Below are 10,641 nucleotides of genomic sequence, written 5' to 3'. Positions count from 1 at the left end.
CTCTGCAGTCACTGATGTGGTGCTCGTGAGGCAGAGGGAGATTTCCTTGGAAAATTCCACTTGAACTCCCAGATGCCAAAGTGGGGAGGCCATCACTCACCTGCCTGTATCACCCCCATCTTTCACCCTGTGTCACCAGCAGCCCCTGGCAGGCTCACGTGGTTCCTCCAGGGCACAGCCACAGCCCCCATTTCCTCAGTGCTTCCACTGCAGCAGCCCCAAAGCCTGGAGGGTCAGTGCATGGTGCCAACACACCTGGAGGGCACCTGGGGCCAGGTGGAGCCAGGTTCTTAATACCTGCTCATGGCCAGCCTGGCTATAAACTGATTCTCTGCAGACCAGGAGTTCATTACTGGACTCGTTCAATGCAATTACATTTTCCAGGGCTCATCTGGGAGAGCAAAGGTGAATCTCTGCAAGAGCAGGAGGAAGGAGGATTTCGACACCGGTGTATCCCAGGGGTTTGCAGGTGTTTTCCCCAGCAAGACATGCTGGCAGCATATGCATCATCTCCTACACATCACACAGCTGGGGAATGGATCTTTCCCCTCACAAAGCCCCTTTCCTCCTTCCTAGGATGTGTCCCCCAGTGTTATTCCAGCTGCAGTTAATGGGGCCACAACATCTGGCACATCCACTCACTGCTGCCCCTTGCTTTGGGGAACAGAGGGGAAAGCAAGCAGGGAATTTATTTTGTTGGTTTTGCCATTAAGTGATTTCCACACAGCTGAGGAAGTCAGAATGTCTTGGTGAAGGAGCCCTCAGTGAGCAGGACTCAGTATTTCTCATTCCCACCATTCCCACATCCACAGGGTGTTTTGCTGGCCCCCTTCCCCTCTCATCTCCGACTCTCCAGTGCCCCTGTGCCTGTCATTTTCACCCTGTGTCTTTCTCAAAGCTAAAGAAAACCTGGAATCGTGCTATACCTCTGCTCCCACGAGTACACACTAAATGCTGGGAGGTGGGCAAACAGCATCAACATCAGATTTGCAGGCTACAGGCAAGAAACCTGGAGCAGAGTGTCTGCCTGGGTGCACTTTTAATTGCTCACATCCCTCCTTTTCACCCAGAAGTGCCTTCTCTGTCCAAACTGCAGTACTGGTTTTGCATGACATGTGCTTGGTTTGGGATGTGTTTTAAGGGACTTCTCTGCAGAGCTGTGTATTAAATTCCTTTCCAATTCATGCTTGTTTGGTGCCAGAATTGTGTTATCATACACCAGATGGAGCTAAATAAAAATACCACGAGTGCTGCAGTACATTGATGCGATAGATATATAATAATTAGATGTGCTGTAAAGCCATTAAGGCTGCAAATCTGAAGTATCTATTATATTTTCTCCATTTCTATTTCCACAACATCCCTCATAGCTTGGTGACAACTGGCAATGTTAACATCCACATACATCTTTTTTTCAGGCACAAAAAGGCTGTAATATCTGCAGGATTTATCTCAGTGTGACTCACTCTATCTGATAATAACAGAATGAAAGCAAAGCCCTCTCCCTGCACAGGAGAACTCGTGGGGCCTGGGGGGATTCCTCCCTGTCCGGGGGTGTGGGAGCAGCAGTGCTGTGAGGTTGGCCAGGGACAGAGGGACAGTGCTCAGAGCATCCAGGGACAGCGTTTCTGGTGGGGAAGTGTCACCACTCACCAGCCAAGGGTTTGCAGAGAAACCAGCGTGGGGACAGTGCTCCCTGCTTGCAGGCAGCAGGAACACACCCTCCGAGCTCTGCCTCCCGTGGGATGCCAGCGGCTCCTCACGGATTCCTCGGCGTTGTAGGGCCCCATTCCAGGGGCAGACTCAGTCTGCAGGGAGTGGAGCATGTCTGAGCCAGCATGGGGGAACGAGCCACCTGCCTCTGGCAGGTCCACTGGAAAAGCATCCCTGAAACAGCATCTCTCTCCTGCATTTTCCCCTCCAGTATCCCTCAAATTAAGGGACCAGCACCCCCAGGCTTGCACCAGGCAGCAACAGCAGCCAAATGTGCAGGGGGATGAGCTGCCAAAGCATTTACTCTATTTTTGTGGAGAGATGGCAGCTGGCAGGGGGTGCCCTGGCTGAGCCATCAGCCCTGGAGCATCCCTACAAGGCTTTGGTGGAAAACCACCCACCCCTCGTGCTTCCCCTCTGCCCCATCCACATCCCACACACCCGCCCCGTGCAGCCAAAGGCACCTGGACTGACTTTGCTGTGCCAGAAATGCCACCCCCCACCCTGCTGCCCCCATTCCTGGCAGGGGGAAGCAGCTTCCCAGCCCTGGTTGGTGCCAAGCACCAGCCTCAGCACAGCCTCCCACCCTTTATCCATCGGCTTTTCCAAGTGCCTTTGGGCTGTTGTGTTGGCATTTCTCTCCTGAAACACTGGGTTTTGTAGCTACCCTGTCATCTGTGATGAGTAGGCTCTATTTTAAATCACTCTTTATGTTATTAAAAAAAAAAAAAAAAGCCACTTCCAAGAAAAACATAACAAAAATCCCACAAAAAGCCACCTCAGGAGCACTGTGCCAGCTCCACACAGAGCAGCAGCAGATGCATTCATAGAATCACAGAATCATTAAACTTGGAAAATACCTCCAAGATCATCAAGTCCAACCAAACTCCACCTTGCCCACTATACCATGTTGTCCAGTGCCAAATTTACTCATTTTTCCAGTGCCAGTGCTCCTGGAGCTCTAGGCCCTTCTAAGCTCAAGCCTAACCCCCCTAACCTCAACTCTTTAAAATATAAAGGGAAAGGGGGGTATTTTCTGCAAGAACAGCTTTCAAATAAGTCTTAATTTAAGTAATTGAACAGGCAGCATTTATTTTTCCTCTCATTTTTATTTTCCTACCAGCTTCCCTGTCAGTTTAACTCACAGATAATGTGTTTTTTTTTTTTTATCAGTGAGCTGGGGGCATGTCTGTGGGATTCTATGGGCTCTGGATCCCTAAAGATGCTTCAGGATCTTGGCACATCTGTCCAAGACCCGTGGGGTTGGTCCCATCCTGCCTTTCTTGGATGATGTTTCTGCCCTCTGTCAGTCTGCAGGAGCTGCCTTCACCTGAGCAGCCCTCCCTTTCCCCAGAGCTGCAGCCAAACCTCCAGAGTTTCTGCTTGCAGTTTTTAAAGAGCTTTGGGATACATTAGACAGGATAAAAATTTTATAAGGGAAACATTATATACACTTTTATATGTATAACCCTCATGTTTCAAGGTAAAAGGCACCTCCTAACGGCCTGGGGTAAGGGGAGGAGCTCCTCCACTGGATGCATTAGAGCCTAATTGTTTGTTTTGGATGCTATGTGGTAAGTTTTTGATACAACCTCCAGATTTTCCTGAAGGCTCACACACTAAAAAAAAAAAAAATTCATGGGACAGGACACTTGGGCTTGGTGCAGGGCAGGGTTCACCATCAACCACAGAAGATTGGAGGGAACTGCCTGCCCACAAGCCTGGGACAGGGCCTGGGCACTGACACGGACATGGTGGGATGGGGAGCTGAGGAGGGGCTCAGGCACAGCCCACCCCCAACTCCCTGAGCACCTGGGCTCCCACAGCACCTTCTTCCTACCAGCAAACACAGCCAACAAACCTGCTTACATTTGAGTTGGGAACGGTGTCACATCCCCTAAGTGTCTTAAAGTAATACTTGATGATATTCTCTCCTTCAGTAAACATATTGATTAGATTACAAATGAGATTACGACTGAACACGGCCCTTCGCGGCGCGCGAGGCATCACCGCGGCTTCCTCCTGCTAAGCCGCTTCGAGTTCATTTGTTACAGAAGCTCTTGATTACTGTGATTTAATGTGACTCTGCTCTTCCTCCCCACGGGGACACCAAACAATTAGTGGCTGCATTTTGGGGTGATTATAACATACCTTGGGGGTGTTCAGGAGGCAAAGAATTAAAGAGCAAAGGATTTAACGACCTAGAAAACAGCGATTCCCTGACACGGCGCTGCCCGTGGGGTGGTTTGACCTGGAATCCATGCAGCAGCCAGGGCTGGGACATGACAGTGCTGGCAGCCTGGACCAAGCCAGCCCCTGAGCCACAGAGTGACATTAGAGTGGGGCTTTGGGAGCATCTTGGAGGTTTACAGTGACTTGAGCACTCAGGGAGATGGGAAAAGGAGCAGACTCAACCCTCTGATTGCTGCCAGCATGGATGGATGGATGGATGGATGGATGGATGGATGGATGGATGATGGATGGATGATGGATGGATGGATGGATGGATGGATGGATGATGGATGGATGATGGATGGATGATGATGGATGGATGGATGGATGGATGGATGGATGATGGATGGATGGATGGGTGGATGATGGATGATGGATGGATGGATGGATGATGGATGGATGGGTGGATGATGGATGGATGGATGGATGGATGGATGGATGGATGGATGGATGATGGATGGATGGATGGTGGATGATGGATGGATGGATGGATGGATGATGGATGGATGGGTGGATGATGGATGGATGGATGATGGATGGATGGATGATGGATGGATGGATGATGGATGGATGGATGGATGGATGGATGGATGGATGATGGATGGATGATGGATGATGGATGGATGGATGGATGGATGGATGGATGATGGATGGATGGATGGGTGGATGATGGATGGATGGATGGATGGATGGATGATGGATGGATGGGTGGATGATGGATGGATGGATGGATGGATGGATGGATGGATGGATGATGGATGGATGATGGATGGATGATGGATGGATGGATGGATGGATGGATGGATGGATGGATGGATGATGGATGGATGGATGGATGGATGGATGGATGGATGATGGATGATGGATGGATGATGGATGGATGGGATGGATGGATGGATGGATGGATGGATGATGGATGGATGGATGGATGGATGGATGATGGATGGATGGATGGATGGATGGATGGATGATGATGGATGGATGATGGATGGATGGATGGATGGATGGATGGATGATGGATGGATGGATGGATGATGGATGGATGGATGGATGGATGGATGGATGGATGGATGATGGATGGATGGATGGGTGGATGATGGATGGATGGATGGATGGATGGATGATGGATGGATGGATGATGGATGGATGGATGGATGGATGATGGATGGATGATGGATGGATGGATGGATGGATGGATGGATGGATGATGGATGGATGATGGATGGATGGATGGATGGATGGATGGATGATGGATGATGATGGATGATGGATGGATGGATGGATGGATGGATGGATGGATGGATGGATGGATGATGGATGGATGGATGGATGGATGGATGGATGGATGGATGGATGATGGATGGATGGGTGGATGATGGATGGATGGATGGATGGATGGATGGATGGATGATGGATGGATGGATGGGTGGATGATGGATGGATGGATGGATGGATGATGGATGGATGGGTGGATGATGGATGGATGGATGATGGATGGATGGATGGATGGATGGATGGATGATGGATGGATGGATGGATGGATGGATGGATGGATGGATGATGGATGGATGATGGATGGATGGATGGATGGATGGATGGATGATGGATGATGGATGGATGGATGGGTGGATGATGGATGGATGGATGGATGGATGGATGATGGATGGATGGGTGGATGATGGATGGATGGATGGATGGATGGATGGATGGATGATGGATGGATGGATGGATGATGGATGGATGGATGGATGGATGGATGGATGGATGATGGATGGATGGATGGATGGATGGATGGATGGATGATGGATGGATGGGTGGATGATGGATGGATGATGGATGGATGGATGATGGATGGATGGATGGATGATGGATGGATGGATGGATGGATGGATGGATGGATGATGGATGGATGGATGGATGGATGGATGGATGGATGATGGATGGATGGATGGGTGGATGGATGGATGGATGGAAGGATGGATGGATGGATGGATGAGATGAGATGCAAGCAGGGTCACCCCACTGCTGTCCTCACAGCCTGGACCTGCACCCACCTCTCTCCATCACTGCATCCCTCACTGATGGATGAGGGAAGGGAAATCCCTGTGATGCACAGCTCAGCACAGATTAACTGGGATTTAGGGCCAAGTGCCACAGGGATCCTGGCTGGATCCAGGCAGCTGGGAAGCCCACACCAGCCTGCTCCTCCACGCAGCAGTTAGGTTAGGGTAAGGGCAGGAGGCAGCAGTGGAGGAAAAGAACCCTGACAGACCCTGCTCTGCAGCCCCGCAGTCCCAAAGCACATTCCTGGGATAGTCGGGATTTTTTACCTCCAGCATCCACAGCTCCTGGCTCAGTTTACCTCCACCCTTTCCAAACACAACTCACGCGGACCCTCATCCATTTGCAACTTGCAGGAATTGCAGCACTTGAAAGAAGGGGGGAAATTAAATGGCGGTGGTTAAAATGTTGATTCTGTGTGTACTGTGCTTCTTGACACTGGCTTTCTTACATCTTGCCATCACCAGACGTTCCCTTTGAACATCTCTGTCCTGTTCATAAATGTTTCTAAACGACAGTTTCATTTTCTTCTGTACTTTTACCCTCAGCTTGTACCTGCCTTTGCTCTTGCAGCTCACAGACATTTGCTCCACTCAGTGACTGTGCCTCCCAAAAAGCCTTAAATACATAAATAGTATGGGGCAGGCATTCTGATCAAACCCTACTGAAGTACAAATTCCTTTTCTTTAAATTAATTATTTTTAATTGGAGTTCGGCAGAAAGGGTGGGGGGGATGCAAGCTACATCTCCTTTTCTCCCCTCCCCACTTTCAGTTATTTAACAGTATAATTAATACTTCGTATTAAGCAGAAAAATCATTGCCTCCACCGCGGGCCGCGGCTTGGGCAGGGCTGTGTTTTCGAGCAGGGCTGGAGCAGGGATGGAGAGGGGATGGAGCGGGGATGGAGAGGGGATGGAGAAGGGATGGAGCGGGGATGGAGAAGGGATGGAGCGGGGATGGAGAGGGGATGGAGAAGGGATGGAGCGGGGATGGAGAAGGGATGGAGGGGGGCAGGAGCGGGGCAGGAGCGGGGATGGAGCGGCGCAGGAGCGGGGATGGAGCGGGGCAGGAGCGGGGATGGAGAGGGGATGGAGCGGGGATGGAGCGGGGATGGAGTGGGGATGGAGAAGGGATGGAGGGGGGCAGGAGCGGGGATGGAGCGGGGCTGGAGCGGGGCAGGAGCGGGGATGGAGCGGGGCAGGAGCGGGGATGGAGCGGGGATGGAGAAGGGATGGAGGGGGGCAGGAGCGGGGCAGGAGCGGGGATGGAGCGGCGCAGGAGCGGGGATGGAGAGGGGATGGAGCGGGAATGGAGGGATGGAGCGGGGATGGAGCGGGGCTGGAGCGGGGATGGAGAGGGGATGGAGCGGGGATGGAGAAGGGATGGAGGGGGGCAGGAGCGGGGATGGAGCGGGGCTGGAGCGGGGCAGGAGCGGGGATGGAGCGGGGCAGGAGCGGGGATGGAGCGGGGATGGAGCGGGGCAGGAGCGGGGATGGAGCGGGGCAGGAACGGGGATGGAGCGGGGATGGAGCGGGGCAGGAGCGGGGCAGGAGCGGGGATGGAGCGGGGCTGGAGCGGGGATGGAGCGGGGCTGGAGCGGGGATGGAGCGGGACAGGAGCGGGGATGGAGCGGGAATGGAGCGGGGATGGAGCGGGGATGGAGCGGAGATGGAGCGGGGCAGGAGCGGGGATGGAGCGGGGATGGAGCGGGGCAGGAGCGGGGCTGGAGCGGGGCAGGAGCGGGGATGGAGCGGGGCAGGAGCGGGGATGGAGCGGGGATGGAGCGGGGCAGGAGCGGGGATGGAGCGGGGCAGGAGCGGGGCTGGAGCGGGGCAGGAGCGGGGATGGAGCGGGGCAGGAGCGGGGATGGAGCGGGGATGGAGCGGGGCAGGAGCGGGGATGGAGCGGGGCAGGAGCGGGGATGGAGCGGGGATGGAGCGGGGCTGTGCGGAGCTGGAGCGGGGCTGTGCGGGGCCGGAGCCGGAGCGCTCGGGCGCGGCGTAGCCGGGCTCAGAGCACCCTCTGCCGCCTGACGAGGCGAGCCGGCCGTGCGGGCTCCCAGCCTTTCCCTGAGCAGGGAGAAAACGGATACGGCTCCTTCCTAATGAAATAACAGCAATTACAGAGCGTTTCCCAGCCGAGGGTTTCCATGTCCTCCCTCAGCGGGAATTCAGCTGATGGGATGGGATGCAGTCGGTGTTAATCCCCTCTGACAGGTGGAGGCACGGGAAAACCAGGACCAGCTGCCTCCACGATTCTCACCTCTTTGTATTATTTTTCCCAGGGGTCATTATTGCCTTCTCCCTCACCCCCAGGGCACGGAGAGCCCAGCGCTGACCTCTTTCCTCATCCCCACCCGGCTCCACACTGCCCCGTTCTCTACCATTAAACTCCTGCTGAGTGCTGAACTACTTTGTCAACACTTTGATTTCTTTTTTCCCCTCAGCTTCTCACACTTCCTCACACCACTCCCTTTCCAAATCCAGCCACAAAATACTCTACAACCAGAGTGCTCGCTGGATATAAGGGGAAAAAGACCAGGAATTTTCCTTGAAAACTTTCCTTAGCATCCCCATCCTCAGAGGGAGCATCCCTCTGCATTTTCCATGTGCAGGATCAAACATCCAGGAGGCTCCTTGCTAGACAATTATAGAATGATTCCATTTTATACCTTTAAGCAGCTTTGAGTGACACTTACACTCCCCAGTTTTGCAAAATCAGCTTTTGTCAGGATCAGGGATACAGGAGAGCTGGTGGGGCACAGAGTCAGCCCCACTTGCATGCATCAAAAACATGCAACTTTCCCATATATAAAGCTGACTTTTATAAATATCTCTCAGTGTATGCATGTATTTATACACAACTATATATACAGACACACATATTTAATGTATGTGTATATATATGTGTGTGTATGTGTGTGTGTGTGTGTGTGTGTCCATAAATTAGGTGGGCTGGGTGCAGGGGCAGCTCATGTCAGGAGGAGCCCAGGGGATCCCAAACCTCCTGACCTTCCCTCCATGCTCACAAAGCAACTTCAGAAACTCACAGAAGAATCCATCCAAGGCTACAAACCCTCCAAGACAGCACTTCCCTCTCAAGAATGTGATGTTGGCACTGGGGGGTTGAGCCCTCACCTTCTCCACGGCCACTGCTGACCACACTCACCCACCAGACTCCACCTTCCCTGCTCCCTGACTGCTTCTGTTGCCAAGGAGATGGGGATGCTCACACAGACCTGCTTTGTGTTGTGTAGATATCAGGTTTAGCTATTTTTAGGGTATTTATTTTTTTTTTTTTTTAATTTATGGGCAGCGCCAGGCACATTCCCATAGGATGAATGTAGTCAGAGCTTCCACCTCACCCACCCTGCACTGCCTCACTCCTCAGCTGTCCAGGTCTCTCATTTTCCCCTTCCCAGCTGTCAGCTCCTGCCCTCACCCTGCCCACATGAGCTCCTGGGCGTTTTTCCATCAGGGAACTGAATGTTGGGGAGTTTTTCTGGGATCACGCTGAAGGGACGGGAGGGACAGGCCTCCCCTGGGTTTGGGGAGGAGAGGGCTGGATGGGAATGGTGCCCATCTCCACTGGCACGCTCAGCCCCACCAGCACAGCTGGTTTAGAGCTGTGCTCTAAATGGAGACCTTGAAATATCAGTATCAAGAATCAGCAAATACACACAAAATATATTCCCACCACTTGAGTAGGAGTAAATAGGAAAAGTAGGATTTCACACCATGCAAATAGAATGAAAAGGGCAAACAAAACTACTACAGGAAGGAAACCCTCCCACAACTTCAAATCACACACCACTGCTGTGCATCAGTGTGGAAAGTGAGAATATAATTATTTTTAAAGGAACTTAACTCTTATTTCTCAAATATAAACAATCAGTCCCACCAATTCCACCTGAAGATGAAGAGCCTTGCCTATAACTTACCCAAATTTTACTCTTGTCCCTCTCAAAGTGGAGCAAAGGAGCTGAACAGTGGCACACTCAACATGACATGAGGATTTTCATTTTCACTGAGCAAGGCTGTGCCTAAACATCAGCACGTTGCTCTCCTGGGAAATTAGATATATTGTTCTTCATATTCCAATCTGCAATAATTGGGCAACCCTCCAAAGTGTTCGCTTGAAATTAGAGCACCAAATGCATCACAGCAAACTAGAAAGCACTCACAACTTTTTTTTTTTTTTTTTTTGGCAACTTGATTTTGTTATTGGATTGAAAAAGTACATAAGTGCTTAAGTTAAACCATGCAGTACTTTTACAGAGCAGTAAAAGCCAGATTTGTTATGCATTTATGCAGCACTTTCACAGCAGTATGGTACCATATCACAGCCCAAACGCTGTTTGTGTTGTTTGTACAAGTCCTCTGTTGACTTCAGAACAGGGAAACTCCCAGGAGGAAACCAAACAGGGTGCAACCCAGCTGCTTCCAGAGAATAACAGTAAATAAGCTGAGCAGGAAAACAAAGGGAAGATAAACTGTTTCACAGAAAAGTTATTTCTGAAGGGGCAGAACAAAGTAAGATCAGGCAGTGGCTACGAGGCCTCCTCAGAATGTGCCCAGAGCTCCCCTTGCCTTCCCACACCTTGCAGCAGCACTGGGAAAGTTTCCCTCAGCTGA

The sequence above is a fragment of the Vidua chalybeata genome, chromosome 17 (assembly GCF_026979565.1).
Source record: "Vidua chalybeata isolate OUT-0048 chromosome 17, bVidCha1 merged haplotype, whole genome shotgun sequence".
NCBI classification, from domain to species: Eukaryota; Metazoa; Chordata; class Aves; order Passeriformes; family Viduidae; genus Vidua; species Vidua chalybeata.
This window is presented reverse-complemented; position numbering follows the sequence as displayed.